The sequence below is a fragment of the Lampetra planeri genome, chromosome 56 (assembly GCF_965212315.1).
Source record: "Lampetra planeri chromosome 56, kcLamPlan1.2.h2, whole genome shotgun sequence".
Taxonomy (NCBI): Eukaryota; Metazoa; Chordata; class Hyperoartia; order Petromyzontiformes; family Petromyzontidae; genus Lampetra; species Lampetra planeri.
Genome location: NC_136162.1, coordinates 4358834 through 4375144, shown reverse-complemented (window position 1 = coordinate 4375144; position 16311 = coordinate 4358834).

The window sequence follows — 16311 nt, the reverse complement described above, 5'->3', positions numbered from 1 at the left end:
TTATTTTACTTTTATTAATTTTATTTTTTTATCTACGTGACTTTACCGAAAAAACCTAAGAATATGAATATCCCCCCACACACCCCGTTCATTGTTTTATTCGAAAGCAATTCCACGCCCTGGTGTTGGCCTGTGCCTTGCCCCCGGAGTGGAGGACTGTCCAACCCTCGTGACGACTGGTGCCAGAACCGGTCCACCGAACCGCCTGGTATTTCACAGAGGTACCGGTCCATTTTTACGGCGCGCCTTGTGAGATTCCGCGTGGGAGAATTACGGCTCCACCAAATGGGGGCTTTTGGCTCGAAGGCGTCATGAACGTCTGTCCCGCCAGGCGCCCCCGGCGCAAGCTTAGTTGGGTGTCTCCGCCGTGGTATGTTGGTAGAAAATAGTGGGCAGCTGAAAGGACAACCAGTTCATCGCAGAATCACGCCAAAGCCAAAGAGCCCACGTGTAGCCTGCACAGGCTGTTGGGGCAAGTGCTTTGAGTACCGCGCTATAGTGAAGGCCGGAACGATTCACCACGCCCGCCCGCCTTTGTCTCTCCAATGGTGATGTTAAGGGCCGTCCATAAATTACGTCACGCACCTAGGGGGGAGGGGTCAGATATTTGTGACGATGTGTGACGAGCGGGGGGGGGTTTGAGAAATGTGACGTCACATCAAAATGCGCAACTTTAAATAAATATAGACAACACGTTCTACTTAATTAAATAGACTTTTTAATAAATATTTTCTCACGTTAAATACGCACTACAATGACAATAGTTTAAAGCTATTTGAAGCATGTTTTATTTTGGGGGGGGGGAGGCAGAGCTTTGTGATGTCATATTTGAGGGGGGTCTGACTTTTTGTGACGCCGTGTGACAAGGGGGGGGGGGGGTCAAAAATCGTCCAAAATCGCGTGACGTCATTTATGGACGGCCCCATAGCACAGCGCGCTGACTGCTACAATACCCCACATACACGTACACACGTACACAAATATAAAGATCCCCCTTATAGCATTAACAGACTGTTGGGGCAAGTGCTGTTACCTGTTAGCGTGCACCTGTGAAGGCCGGCACAGCACACGAGGGGGTGGGTGGCCAGCACCACGCCCGGCCGCCTTTGTCTCCCCAGTGGCGATGTTTAGACACTGCCACCAGGTACTCACTTGAGGCTGAGTCGACCTACGGGAGGCCCAGTACCGGTTCAGACAATCGTCACTGGTGGTGTTGGCCGTGAGCGGTAATCGAGCACGGGTCGCCGGGTTCATAGCGCGGCGCGCTTACCGCTTCACTACCGCCCCCTACACACACACACATGCACACACACACACATGTACACACACGTACACACAACAACAACAACCACCATTCGCCACTAAGTGGCGGTGACGTCACCTCGACGCTTGTGCCAGGCCATGTGCACTTTGAGGCCACGTGAAGTGTCGAACGCCCGCTGGCAGGAGGTCACGGGGCAGACCCAGCAGGTGCCACGGGTCGACTGACTGAGATGACTGGCTGATGCACCACCTGTGCCTCTTACTGTGCCATCTTGCTGTGCTTTAGCCACCCGGCGCTCCGTTCGTTGTTGTGAGCGTCGCTCCTCCGCCCTCCGTTGTTGTTGGAGGGCGACTGCCTCCAACTGGCCAGTAGCGTCCTTCACGAGCCTCCTCCACAGAGGCCGATCTTGACACCGCTGGTACCAATCATCGACAAGTCCACTCAGCTCCACATCCTCCTGTACCACATCACTCCATCTCTTCTCTAGCCGGTGCCGCGCCCGTTTAGCCCCCTTTTATTTATATATATTTGTATTTGTACCTATCTACATGACTTTACCGAAAGACCCAAAGAATAGCGGTAATATTGTATCACTGTGGCTGTACTCTGCTGAAAGTGATTTTGGGCTTCACACTTCTCAACGAGTGGCTATTGCCTCCGAGATTATGCAGAACAGCGGCGTGGAGTGCCACCTATTCTACCTTTTAAGGCGACAGCGGTGGTGGTGGTGATGTTCTTCTTCTCAAGGCCGCAATTATCATATATAAACAATTAACTGGTGTGGTGTGTGAACATTGCCACTGGGGAGACAAAGGCGGCCGGCGTGGTGAATCCAAGTCCCAAGCGAAGCCGGGTAGTCAAGCTAGTTATAATATATCAAATATTAAAATATGCTCAAAATGTCCCCTTCCCCAATATATTGCTTTAAAAATATTTCTGTTTATATGATTGTGGTTATTGGTGTACGTTATAAATCCCTAATCTTTGCCATTATATACAATGAAACAAGAAAAGGTAAAAAAGAAAATCAGAGCAATGTAATACAGTACACTATTAGACATTATTGTTAAAAATAAATAAAAAGTCAATCCTATGTGTTAATGAATTTTTTTTTATTTTAGGCAGGAAATTAGTTTTCAAATTTAGATTTTTTTCTGGAAGATTTGGTCCCCCCCAATGTTGACTCCATGGCTACTGCTGTTTCTTTTTAAAATCCTTTATATTAAGTTCGCTTGCTTGCTTAGGACCGTGCAAATCTTTCGGTCGTTTTTTAACCCACTTCCCGTGATCCAATCGAGCTGACATTTTCCACACAGACTCGTTGTGCGTGACAATTAATTTTCGTGAAATTTTTTTTCCAAAGTTTTCTACTTTTTAGGACAAAAATATAATATTTAATTACCAATTGCTTAATGGTGCAATGCAATCATCTGACCCATAGGTGGCAGCCATCTCAAGCCAGAGGACGAGAGGACTCTAGCCGCCACGCATATAAAGGATTTATAGTGAAAAACTTTGTTTTTACGGGTTATACTTATCTCCTTCCTTCGTACGCCCGCTGATGCAGGTGCACAGCAAAGACTGCGATTTCACGTTCAGGTGGTGGAGCCCAGGTAAGCGCGTCAGGAGTCGCGGAGTAGTGTATCGTCATCGTCGTCGTGATGTCTCCACATTCGTATTGGTGGATCGGGGCATTGCGTCGTTCCACGTTGTATGGTCTCTGTTCTGGACGACCACGACGACTGCCGGGGAGTTTTTAATTTTCCATTTGTGCACCAGGTATCCGCATCTGCCACAGTTTGTGCGGATGAAGTTTAGGGTGGACCATGACCTTCGTTGAAGGTAAAACCGCGGGGATCTTCAGCGTTGGATCTTTGCACAGTTTTATTGTGGAATTTGGTGTTTCCCAAAGAAAAGTTTCATTTATTATTATTATTATGTATTAATTTGGTATAGCCCTGTGAGCCGGCTCTTGAATCGGGTGTAACCGCAACAAACAAAAAACAAAAACATGAACAAGAAAACGTCTTAAAGTGAATATGTGACTATGTGCAAACAGAAAATCCAAGAAAAAACAGCAACATATTGCAGAAAAGGCACCGTACACCAACACTGTGTGCAAAAATCCCAGTGGGATGCAAGTCAAACAACAACAACAACAACCACAAGACAACTTAGATTAAAGCCATCATTCTCACTCCGTACTACAACAAACAGACATGGCCAAACCAAAGAAACTTTTCAAAATCACCAAAATAAAGCCATAAGCAATGTAACAGTGATCATAGGAACCGTAACCGAAATTTCACAATAAACGACGCAAACAACATGTACCACCAAACCCTGTAGACTTACACGCGCCTGCCAATTTCCATTTCAAGTACATTGCTACTATTTTTTTTTTATTTTACTAGGTAAGTCCCACTCAGCTGTACAGCTCTTTTGCAGAAGCGACCTGGTCGCAAATGATAGCTCAACAAAGTGGCTTACCACGTGGATATTAATAGCAGCCAAATACTCCAAACGCGTGCTTTTAAATGTGGACGAGAAAACCGAAAGATTTCGGACAAAAATCAACACGACCACGGGGAGAACGTGCGAATTCCAAATATACAGCAGAGGCGTCAGGGTCGGAATCGAAACCGTGACCTCCTGTATACCAGGCGAGGTAGTTATCATCTCGCCAGCAATGTATATATGTTGAACTTCTGGAAAGCGCCAACATAATCAACGCACATATTTCTGTTTAACCCGAACAAATTGCGGTGTGAAAAAAAAAAATCCCGTATCTATTTTATTGCATTAAATATTTTGACGAAATTATTTGCTAATTAGTGACGGCCGCGACAAAACGAGAGAAGGGCCATAATTACCGAAACATCCCGAATGTGGTTGTCGCGTCGTTAAAATCGCACCAGGCACTCTGCCTCGCACCTGGTGTGTGGAATAACACGGCGGTGGTGACTCACGGAAATCATCATCGTTTTTTTTGCCAGCATATTGGCGCGTAATGCCTTCGCCCCGTGCAGGAAACGGCTAATTCGTAATCACCGTAACATATTATCTGAGCATGATTTCAGCGGGGGAAGTTTTTTTTTGTGTCTCGGTAATATATAAATTGTTTCTAACTGCCGTCTTACATTTACAGTTAATTGCCTTGTCGGCAGTCAAGGCAACGATTTTCACTTGAGTGGCGTTGAAAAAAGAATATTCCTTTGGTTTTATCACAATTTGGAGCAGTAATAAGTATAGCATTCATATTCTTTGAGTCTTTCGGTAAAGCCACGTAGATAGAGAAATAAAAAAAATTAAAAAATAATAATAACAATATTACGACGTTTCGATCGCAACACACGCAATCGTCATCAGGTGAAAACTATAGCGGGAGAGCTGCTAAGGCAGGAAGTTATAAAGATTTGAGATGGGTGTAGCCCAAGGGTCAGTGGGCGGGGCTAGAGATGAAATTTGCATGTCAATGTAAGATCGGGTTAATCTTGACAAACGAAGCTGTGGGGGTGGCCATTGTATTGTGAGAGATTAGCATGTCAATGTAAGAGATTTGATTGTAAATGTAAGCTCGGAGAGAGCTCGGCAAGAGCCATCGCCACATGGAGGTGGAAAAGGATGGCAAGCCGCCATTTACGAACACAGCTAACGGTGGCTGTGTGAGTGAATGTAACTCAGAGAGTCGAAAATAACTGCTCACATAGGGAGGTAGCTAGGGAACAACACAGCCAGTTATGACCTAAGATGGTTAATAACGTCCTTCCAATGATTGCTCAGTTTGTACCCATCTTCTCGGTTGAAATTGTGTCTGTGTTTATATATCTGGATGGCTTCATGAACGAATCTTTGCTGATAGCCAGTGGGTTTGCAGAGTATCTTCGTCTTGGCAAAATCAATTTCGTGTGAGCCCACAGCGTTAAAATAATGATCAGCCACGGCTGAGTTATTGGTCCTACCGTGTTTCAGATCTGCCTTGTGTTTGCGAACACGGTCCTTTCCAAGAAAAAGCCAGATCCATACGTTAAACAGTTAGTCTCTCATGAAGCAGTGGATTGACAAAGAAGAGCTGTACACAAACGCAAACTTAAAGTAATAACACATAAAATGGAATTTCACGTTACGTTTAAATTTAAATTAATTATTATATCGCTCACTCGACATTAATAAGGGCGTCTCACGACCGCTTTATGTATGCTATTTAATATTTCATCAATGTCTGAATACTGTACATAAAACATGATACGTTAAGGTTCGAGTACTGCATCAGTTCACCCTTGGCAATTTAATTTACCATTTTTGAAAGCTCACGAAGTAAGTCAGACTGATGGCCACACATCTTGCACTCATGTACTTGCACCCATTGGGCTTCCCCGAAATAGTTTGAATTGATTTAATTTGTTACACGGATTATCCCGTTGCGCAAGATTCCTGGATAATTGACACGGGAGATCCGTGAGGCTGCGTTAGTGCAGCAGCAACACAAACAACAACAACAACAGACAAAACATCAACATTGCAGAGAACGAGTATTATAAATCTACATTTTTTATTTTAGCAGGTAAGGCCCACTGAGCTATATAGCTTTTTTTCAAAAGCGACCTGGCTATTACAAATGATACAGCTCAACGCAGCGCAAATACTCGAAACGCGTGAAACCACAAACTCCAAATATACAGCAGCAGCAGGCGTCAGGGTCGGGATCGAACCACCGACCTCCTGTATACCAGGCGAGGAAGTTAACATCACAGCACCGTGGCGCCCATTCAATGAATAAAGTGGTCGTGTCGAATTGCATTACACATCAATTCCGAAGCTTGGGAAAGGCAGTCGCCTTCGTCGTGTCTCCTGTCCAACCTCTCACGGTCTTTCTCCCCAATATTCTGCAAAGGCCACCGCTTCTGGTATTGGCATTGCCCAATCTTGAGGAGTGGCATCGTGGGCGCTGTAGGGCACCCCAGGAGATGGTTTATTTACGAGGTGGTTGAGCTGCTGCAGCTCCTTACTATTAAAATTCCTTCCCTCTATTACTGCTAACCCTACTCCCTCCCTTTGATGCTGCTAATCCTGCATATTGCATAATGCATGGGCGTAATATGACTTTGAACCCCCCCCCACCTCCTACGCATTCCACAAGTAGTGACTAATCCCATATCTGCATTTCCCATAAATATGCAGAATTCCTCTTGATATGCAAATAGTTTTGTCAAGGCGCTCTTCCCCCTCCAACCCAGCTTAAATGTACGCTGCCAAGCCTGGTGGTGCCCATTCAGACGCTGTCTTTCCGACAGACCTGTTCTTCACCTGAGGACGGCTGCTTGCGTTGTGGCCGAAACGTCGTGAGAATTTTATTTTAGTATGTTTTATTTTTATTACTTTATTATTTCCCTTCTACGTGACTTTACCGAAAGAACCAAGAAGATGGTCCGCGTGGTTTGCTTCTCCCTACAAGCACACATCGTTCGGTTGCGCAGAAGCAGCCCCCCTCCCCTCACCATGATTTCACGAGAGAGTTGCTTCTGCCGAGACTCACTCTCTCTTTAGTCTTGTTGAGGCTCCATTATGCGGTGAGACATTTCGGAATTGGAGCCGGATGTGAGCTCCTCACGGGGGGGGGGGGGGGGGGTGTGGGTGGGGTGATTCCTCGTTTTTTGTTGTGAAAGGCAGTAGAAAACAACAGTAGTCTGGGCTCCTTCCATGGAGGGAGGAATAGAAAAACACGTAGCACCTATCTCTCTCTCTCGGCTGAAGCCCTCTCATCGTGACCAGCAGGAGGCTTCAACATTCATTGGAATTGCAAACGGTGAAAACCCCCAACCATGATAATTGTTTTTTACCCTTCTATCTGGCAACAAAACTGACACCTTTTTTTTACAAGGAGTCATGTTTACATAGACCACAATACCTGTAGTCATAATGCAAACAAAAAACATAACTCTAATAATGTCATCTGGTCCAACCCATGTGAGACTAGGCTCTAAGGAAAGCTGTCTCGGGTGTGGACCAATCAACTTCAAGGACAGTGCATGCATTATCAGAGTTGTGTTTTTTGTTTGTATTATGACTGCAGGTATTGTGGTCTATGTAAACATGACTCCTTGTAAAAAAAGGTGTCAGTTTTGTTGCCAGATAGAAGGGTAAAAAAACAATTATCATATTTTTACTGGCAAATGAGGTTCCAATGGTGTAAACCCCCAACCATCCCAGCGTCTCGCTCCAGGGGAGCCTTCACAGGAACGAGCCAGACGCATCACGTGGGACGCACGTGGAGGAGCTCCCCACCCCCCCCCATCCTCCGATCTAGAGTTACGCGACTAATCAAATGTTCCACTTTCACGCAACGTGCATTTGAACGGTGAAAAATTAAATTTTCAGCTACGGAAATTTACATTGATGTGTATATATACATACAAAATGGGCTAAAATAACGAGTCTTTTGGCCAGAGTTTGTGGCACTCGTCAGGGATAATTGTCTCCGGTTGCTTCCCGGTCACACGCTGGTACCTTCTGAATAAAGATTCGCTCGTTTCGTGCGCCTCTGCTGGGTGCCGGCTTTGCCGCTCTCTTCCCATTGCGGTGCCCAGGGGAATTCCTTTACATCGCAAAAGCAGAGAGAAAGAAAGAAACCAGAACAGATTTGCTCCGATGAACAAAAAACTTTTCTTTTTTGAATAAAAAAAATGGATGTAAAAGAAGCTTGGTTTGGCGTCACTAACAGGGGCGGTGTGTGTGCACCTAGCCTGGTACAAGCGCTGCGGCACCACGGGGTGACCAGCCCCTCCCCACCCAGCCCCACCCCTCCCACCCCCCACCCAGCTCCACCCCCCACCCAGCCCCTCCCAACCCTCCCCACCCAGCCCCTCCCCACCCTCCCCACCCAGCCTCCCCTCCCCACCCAGCCCTACCCAGGCCCTCCCCACCCTCCCCACCCAGCCCCTCCCTCCCCACCCAGCCCCTCCCTGCACGACGGACAGACGGACACAATAATCCCCTGTGGGCTGGTGTAACCAAGAGGTTCCTACCATTAATATTTCATCAATGTCTGAATACTGTAGATAAAACTATGATACGTTCAGGTTCGAGTACCGCAGCAGTTCACCCTTGGCGGCTTTTACAATGTCCTTTCCGTTTCATTTCCAACGATGCCAAAGCCTCTACAAATTTAGACAATGACAATATACATTTTTTTTACGATTTGGACTTCCATGTAACACACATAAAAAAAAAAATTCCTACATTTTTAAAGATTCATTATTTTGGTAATGGGATTGTTTGCGTTCATATTTTATCGTGTACACTGCTCTTCCTGTCCACTCTTTGCCTGTCCCTCCACTGCAGGCCAAAGCTAAATATAAATATATCTGAGCATCAGCCGGTCAATCCTGAATTGATCCACTCGCGTCGCTCCTGCCATCAATACAGTTCCCATGAGCTTCACTCATTGATTCCTCCGCCTGTAACAATTTCGTTATTTTAGTACCTTTGCTATTTGCGCGCGCCATAGTCTACTGTAGTTTCACAGTGGCGCTCCGGTGCAGCAATGCGTTCTCGCAGTTGAGTCATTTGCAGGATTTTATTTGGGGGGGGGGGGGGATTTTGGAAAAATTCGGACCACGCCGCTCGCACGCGATGGCCTACTCGTTGTGAATGATGTCAGGGGATCTTTAACATTCGCCGTGAGAGAGAAAGATGTAGAGAGAAAAAAAACTGAAGGCTCGTATTTGTCATGGTTAATACACAACGCAGCAATAACCAGGGCGGCCCGCCGGATTCGAACCACGAACATCTGCAAACTTTCCGCTGCATTCCTCGCTCCGCTCCTCCACATTGGGGGCATTCCCTCCCATGAACTCATTTCTGCCATGTTCTTACAATTCAATAAAAACCTAATTCAATAGCATGCATTACCTCTTATCTGTTACAGCTTCTACCCAGCCCTGTTCGTTGCAGGTCGCTTAAGGCGGGGGGGGGGGGGGCGATTTGGGTCATTGGGCCTGCGAGTAGCAACCGTGGCTCTAAAATTTAAGAAAAAGATGATTGGCCATTGTTGACATGTGACCCGCTGACTGAGACAGGAGTGAAAAAAGAACCATTCCATTTCCCTGCCCCACCCCCCTCCATGTAAAAATAAATTGGCACATCAATCACGGGAGAGACATTTTTTTTGTTTCACTCAGAAGCCTCCATTTGTGAAACCTCAGGTGAGAAACCGCGTCACGCGTAGACATTTTTTTTACTGCCACGTGCACTAACTTCACACAACGTCAGAGCCAGGCCAGAGCCATTGAAGGGAGTCTTGGCGGCAGCTCTGGGGAATACGGCTAATTCCGCGGGCGTGTCCGAGTTTGGCGCCACGGTGTTAACTACCTCGCCTGGTATGCAGGAGGTCGTGGGTTCGATCCCGACCCTGACGCCTGCTGCTGTGTATTTGGAGTTTGCGCATCTCTCTCTCTCTCATCATCATCACGGTGGCTAGGAGATGTTAACTACCTCGCCTGGTATACAGGAGGTCGTGGGTTCGATCCCGACCCTGACGCCTGCTGCTGTGTATTTGGAGTTTGCGCATCTCTCTCTCTCGCATCATCATCACGGTGGCTAGGAGATGTTAACTACCTCGCCTAGTATACAGGAGGTCGTGGGTTCGATCCCGACCCTGACGCCTGCTGCTGTATATTTGGAGTTTGCGTGTCTCTCTCTCTCATCATCATCACGGTGGCTAGGAGATGTTAACTACCTCGCCTGGTATACAGGAGGTCGTGGGTTCGATCCCGACCCTAACGCCTGCTGCTGTATATTTGGAGTTTGCGAATCTCTCTCTCTCTGTGGTCGTGTGGATTTTTCTCCGGGTCCTCCGGGTTGTCCCTCCACATTTATAAACGCGCGTTTAGAGTTTTTGTCTGCTATGAATGTCAACATGACAAGCCACTTCGTTGAGCTATCTTTTGTGGCCAGGTCGCTTCTGAAAAAGAGCTACATAGCTCACTTGGCCTGTTCCACGGATGCTGCTGCGTTGCCTAAACGTTATAGGTGGAATCCATTCGTGAAGATTGTGAAGCCCAAAATCACTTTCAACAGAGTATATCCACAATGAACACAATAAGCGCGTGCATTCTTCAGCAGGCTTTGGGTAATATTGAAAAGTTAATCTTGTTTCATTTGATTAGATACATTACATTTTGACGCATCGGTCCAGGTTGTGGCATTGCATGGGTTGACACGGGTCCTGGTTAGGGTTACCACCTGTCCAGGTTTTTCCAGGATCATCCGCATTTTTGAGATAGATGTCCTTGTGCATGCCTGTCATCCAACACCGCGGAGGCAGAGAGGGTTGGTGGATCACGCACGCAGATGTTGTGAAACTCCCGTCCCGTGGGAGTCGAGGAGGCGGTACGGCAAAATGGGGGACTCCAGCGGTGCCGTTCGTATTGGGATCGAGCGTTGCACCCTCTCACACGTTGGGTATTTTTTGTTGTTTCACTCCAGCTGCTCCGATTCCCATCCCCTCCCCCCACATTTAGAAACCCGTGAAATGGCTGAAAATATATATTCTTGGTTCTTTCGGTAAAGTCACGTAGAAGGGAAATAATAAAATAATACAAATATAAAACAAAACAAAAAAAATTCTCACGACGTTTCGACTGCAATACAAAAACCGCCACATTTTTCAAAATTTCTTGCTGTGGATTTCACACCTGATGATGATTGCTTGTGTTGCAGTCGAAACGTCATGAGAATTTTTTTATTAATATTTTATTTTTTCCCTTCTACGTGACTTTACCGAAAGAACCAAGAATATGAATCCCTGCAGTCACGAATTCAAAAGGCTGAAAATATGTTGAACACAATCTTAATTTTGTTGAACACAAAATTTGTTGAACACAAAATTAAGATTGAACACAGTATAGAGGTCCACAGAGCTTGGGCAATTGTTGTTGGTTAGCGCCGGCTCCTCACCGCGTGGCTGCTGCTGCTGTTGCTCCCCACTCGTCCGTGGTTCCTCCTCCTGGTGCCTTCGAGTCGTCCTCTCTCTCGGCGACGCAGCGTCACAAGTGTAGTGACGACTCGACACACTTGTCTTGAGATGGCCCTTAATTGAAGACACGTTCACTTGATACCAGGCGGAGACCCCCACCGCAACAGCCCTGAGTCTCCCGCGCATCTCCCCCTTATAGACCAACATGAGGCCACGCCCCCCTTCTCGATCATTCTGGCTGACACTTGACGCTCGCTCCACCGGCAGACTCCACCGTCCTCTTCCGTCACCTGACCACGCTCCCTTCTGGAACATTCCCGTAGCCACCAGTCCCTTCGCACTCACAGCGGACTCCCCTGTCATTACCTCCCGTAGCCACCAGTCCCTTCGCACTCACAACTGACTCCCCTGTCATTATCTCACGTGGCCACCAGTCCCTTCGCACTCACAGCTGACTCCCCTGTCATTATCTCACGTGGCCACCAGTCCCTTCGCACTCACAGCTGACTCCCCTGTCATTACCTCCCACAGCCACCAGTCCCTTCGCACTCACAGCTGACTCCCCTGTCATTACCTCCCACAGCCACAAGTCCCTGCACACTCACAACCGATACCCCTGTCATTACCTCCCGTGGCCACAAGTCCCTTCACACTCACAACTGATGCCCCTGTCATTACCTCCGGTAGCCACAAGTCCCTTCACGCTCACAACTGATGCCCCTGTCATTACCTCCAGTGGCCACCAGTCCCTTCACACTCACAACTGACTCCCCTGTCATTACCTCCTGTGGCCACCAGTCCCTTCACACTCACAACTGACTCCCCTGTCATTACCTCCTGTGGCCACCAGTCCCTTCACACTCACAACTGACTCCCCTGTCATTACCTCCCGTGGCCACCAGTCCCTTCGCACTCACAACTGATACCCCTGTCATTACCTCCCGTAGCCACCAGTCCCTTCGCACTCACAGCTGACTCCCCTGTCATTACCTCCCGTGGCCACAAGTCCCTTCACGCTCACAACTGATGCCCCTGTCATTACCTCCAGTGGCCACCAGTCCCTTCGCACTCACAACTGACTCCCCTGGCAAAACGTCGTACTCGGATTGTAAATGTTGTGGCTTGGCTCTCCAACACACCGGCGTGCTGTACTAGTATATTACACTATACACTACACTATACACTACTATACCACTACACTACTATACACTACACTATACACTACACTATACTCTACACTACTATACACTACTACACTACTATACACTACACTATACACTAGTGCTGTACTAGTAACGAATTAGCACGTTCTGTTTACGTGACGAACCTTACTAATTGGCCGTGTCAGGTGATGGCGGGTTTAACGACACATTTATATACGTATGCGATTTAATCCCCCCCCCCCCAAAAAAAAACCCCTGTATTATGGACGATACTAACACATTGGAGGAGTGCAAAGTGTAGGAAAGGTGAACAAAAAAAAATCGCTAATTGTTGCGTTGGGGCTTCTGCTGTTGAGTGAGCTCGCCTCTAGATGGTGTGAACGTCTGACTTGAGCCTCCACACGGATGAGAACTGCTGTCTGACCGCCCCCTCCCCCCCTGCCCCTTACAATCTGTTCAAATGTGATGTGAAACTTTTGATCATTTCCCATGTAGCGAGCGATAATTACATTTGAATGTGCACTTTTATTGAGGGACTGCGTGTTGTCTCGGTGTGGTCCGGGACTGTTTGTTCTGCTGTTGTTTTACTGCCTCGTCCAAGCTTAGGAACTGCTGTACTTTTACAATTTGTACTTACATGTACTTTCTCTTTTAATTTAAGGGTCGCCACTGCGGTGAGATGTCATCTTCCTCGCCTGCTATGATGGAGGTTGGGTTTTCGATCCCGACCCTGACGATGCCTGCTGCTGTATATTTGGAGTTTGCGTGTCTCTCTCTCTCTCCGTGGTCGCGTGGATTTTTTTTCTCCGGGTCCTCCGGTTTTTCCCTCCACATTTCGAACCCAACATGCGTTTAGAGTATTTGACTGATATTAATATCCACGTGATAAGCCACTTCGTTGAGTTATCATTTGTGGCCAGGTTGATTCCGACAAAGCAGATACTAGCTGAGCGGGTCTTTACTGGTAAAATAAAAAAAATGTGTGTGCGTGTGATTGTCTTACCTTGCTTATACTGTCTTTCCGACAGACCTGTTCTTCACCTGAGGACGGCTGCTTGCGTTGTGGCCGAAACGTCGTGATAATTATTTTATGATGTTTAATTTTTATAACCTTAATCTTGGTTCTTTCGGTAAAGTCACGTAGAAGGGAAATAATAAAATAATAAAAATTAAACAATCAAATTCTCACGACGTTTCGATTGCAACACAAACAAAACAACATGGTGTATTCCGCAAATATGCCCGACTGTGAGGGCGGGCACAAGCCGGCGTTAGTGGGTTAAACGTTGAGTTTTATAAGGGCACCACAGGGTGACCAGCCCCTCCCCACTCATCCCCACCCCTCCCACTTCCCACTCAGCCCCACCCTCCCCACCCAGCCCCTCCCCTCCCCTCCCCACCCAGCCCCTCCCCACCCTCCCCACCCAGCCCCACCCTCCCCACCTAGCCCCTCCCCACCCTCCCCTCCCCACCCAGCCCCTCCCTTCCCACCCAGCCCCTCCCTGCACGACGGACACAATAATCCCCTGTGGGCTGGTGTAACCAGGAGGTTCCTTCCAGCACAATGTAAGCATTGTCTTTGAAGTGAATTGGCCTACAGACAGTCATACTTTTATACTGGCAAAAAAGGTCCCAAAATATCTGTTAAAATGTATTTTCACCTCCCAGGAAAACATGTGAACCGAGACACGGGAGCGATCCATTCATAGACACCCCACGCGAGTGATAGGAAGACACGTCTAGCGTAGAGAACACAACATTTAAAAATATATATATATCAGAACCTCTACACACTGTCCCCACGAATCTCGTTTGCACGATATCTCAACAACTGTGCTTCCGTGAGATATGGAGCCATCCAATGCTCTCCACAATATTCAATCAGCTGTTGTTAAGTAAGAGGGCGTGTCCCATAAGCCCCCGTAAACATAACGGCGTATCTCCAGCCGAATGTCACGGGTGAGACGCGCCTCTGCAGAGCAATCCAAAGCGTGTCTGGAGGCTTAATCGAGCGAAAAACAAAATCGCATTGTAACATTTTGACACGCGAACCAGAGACATTTGACAAAAAGTTAATTTAGCTTCATCGCCATCAGCTTTTGTGCAATGGATAAACAACCGCAGGGGTAGATGGCAAAATAAATGATCATTTGTTCTGTTTTAAATGACCAAAATACATTACTGCAAGGACATTAAAGTTTAAAATGTTTAATGTAGTTTTGACTTCGGTGATGTGTTTTTTTCTATCGCTCCCATAATCACTTGCAAAGAGATTTACTGCAGCCTTTAGAGTTTTCCACGCAGCTGCAGATTAAAATTATTTTATCTCCCTGCCAATGTACTCTCTCTTTGCTTATTTTATAGCCAAATAGCTCTGGGCAGTAACATAAACAACATCCCACTTAGAATTGTAGCAATCGTGGCGAAGCACAATTGATTTATTTATTTCCATAACACAACCCTTTTAAGATTAAACATTGTACGTAAATATGGGGAAGACTCTTTTTTTCATTAAACAAGTTGGCACATCATTGGAGCCTCATTTGCCAGTAAAAATATGATAATTGGTTTTTTTACCCTTCTATCTGGCAACAAAACTGACACCTTTTTACAAGGAGTCATGTTTGCATAGACTACAATACCTGCGGTCATAATGCAAACAAAAAACACAACTCTGACAGTGCACATTATCAGAGTTGTGTGTTTTGTTTGCATTATGACTGCAGGTATTGTGGTCTATGCAAACATGACTCCTTGTAAAAAGGTGTCAGTTTTGTTGCCAGATAGAAGGGTAAAAAACCAATTATCAAGTTGGCACATATCGGCTGCTCGCAGCATAACCCGCTGAGGAGTACTGCGTTGTTTAATGGACCGTGGGCTCATCTATTTCGGGTGATTACTTTTGACAATTCAGAGCCTAAACTCCCTTAATGTGTTTGGAGTCTCTTTTGAGCACGCCCTGTGAATTCGCAATGCCACTGAGAAAAGGGCACCACTAAAGTTGTGCTCATCCATAATCGAGGTTTTTGGGTTAGATCGCGTAAAAATAAAAATGTGTCGTTGAAACCCGCCACCACCCGACAGTTTTGCTGCCGTTCACCGTTGCAGGCAAGTCTGGGTGGCAATAGTCTCACGGGGGAGCTGCGGGTCTCCTGTCGCACCGCGGGCGTGCCGAATAATCATCATCATCATCATCATTCACTGACCTCGTCAAGGAGCTATACACCATCATCACGCCAACTCCGGGCATCCTCGCAGCAACAGCAGCAGCGGCGGCAGCGGCGGCGGCGGCGGCGGCGGCTTCTGGCTCAGCCATCGAACAAAGACGGTGGCGGTCACCGCATCGCGCGGCGCTTTCAAATGCGCGTCTGCGGCCGTCTGGAAAGCTCTCTTCCTTCCGATATTATTTTTTTTTTAAAGCCGAAAGCTGTGCACTTTTAAATGGTCTAGATTCACAAACTCATTTCTTTAGAGATGTTTTTGTGTGTGTAGTCAGTTGTCTTTCTCCCGCACCTCCTATTAGCACGGTCGGCTACGTACGGTGCAAAAGAAGTTCAACATATATACGTACATACTATTTTTAACATACGTACATTTAAAAATGTGCGTATGTGTAAAGACTGTGTCAGTAAGTCTCGAGGTGAAGACGGAGTGTCAGCGAGGCTGAATGCAAAGACAAGGAGCCAGCAAGTCTGGAGGGTCTTGGTTTGGAAATTTCCCTGGAGAATCCACGAGGATAAAAGCAAGGGCAGGAAGGGATGTTCGGGGCTGTTGAGAGGGACTCGGGCCATCGTCACTGTCTTCAAGTCACCGCGGTCTGCTCGGTCACACGATCTCCACGTCGGCATTATCTCACGACGACGGGGTCCTAAGCTACGTTACGTGAAATAAAAGAAACCTCTAAAGTT